This window comes from Arachis ipaensis, chromosome B04 (genome assembly GCF_000816755.2).
Source record: "Arachis ipaensis cultivar K30076 chromosome B04, Araip1.1, whole genome shotgun sequence".
NCBI lineage: Eukaryota > Viridiplantae > Streptophyta > Magnoliopsida > Fabales > Fabaceae > Arachis > Arachis ipaensis.
Window position 1 is genome coordinate 130,322,838 of NC_029788.2, and position 915 is coordinate 130,323,752.

Below are 915 nucleotides of genomic sequence, written 5' to 3' on the forward strand. Positions count from 1 at the left end.
GGGATATTTTTTTGTTAAGTATTAGGATTTTTTTTTATTATATTAAATGGATGTTTGTTTTAATATATTTTTGCAATTGTTTTAAAAATAGCCCGTGCTCCACAATTCCTTCTTCTTTGAACAACTCTTGAAGCTAAACTATATTGTATTTCCGCAAAACTGCACCACCTCTATCGGCATCGCAAGGTCGCTCCTTCGAGTCCTGACACGAATTTTGTTTCATCGACCACCACAATGAACTTGTTGAAGGTGGCCACCAGTAGGGAAGAGCGCCGCCGCGGTCTTTTACAAGGTTGAGGTCGGGTCCACCTTATCGGCGCCGTCGATGACGAGATCGAGGCGGGAATTATCGTCGAGGATAGAGAACTGGATTCTGAAATAACGTGCATGTTTCTTGGTGCGCTTGAAGGTAGGGATGCTGATGATGTTGGAGAGTTAACCAGTGGAGAGGAGATGACGGAGCTTGGCAACGACGAAGCGGCGGTGAAGCCGTTGCTGAGACTGAGAACCATGCCGGATTTGACGTACTCGACGGCTTTGTCGGCGGCGAACTTCTTAAGGTCGTCTTGCGTGAGGGCAGAGGTGGAGAGGGTCTGACGGTGAGAGAGAGAATTTATGTGTTGTTATTGGGATGTATAGATTAATATGGAAGAGATGGAGAAGATTTTTATAATTTTTAATTAGATTTAATTAATTTGTTTATAATTATTAATAATTATAATTAATTGAATTGTTCAATTTTTTTGCTGGTTACACACTTGGTTCCTATACTTTTCCAATTATAAATACTTCATCGTATAAAAGTTTGGCCCTTAACACCACCAATAAGGTAAACCACTCCATTTCTTATTAGAAAATTAATTATTTTTAATTAATATTAATTACTATGATGGATCATATACTTACTATTTAACA

General features: G+C 38.8%; 1 pseudogene; it reads right to left on the reverse strand.

The window, feature by feature from the left end:
* LOC107637380 overlaps nucleotides 1–623 on the reverse strand; it is a 2,029-nt pseudogene extending 1,406 nt beyond the window's left edge.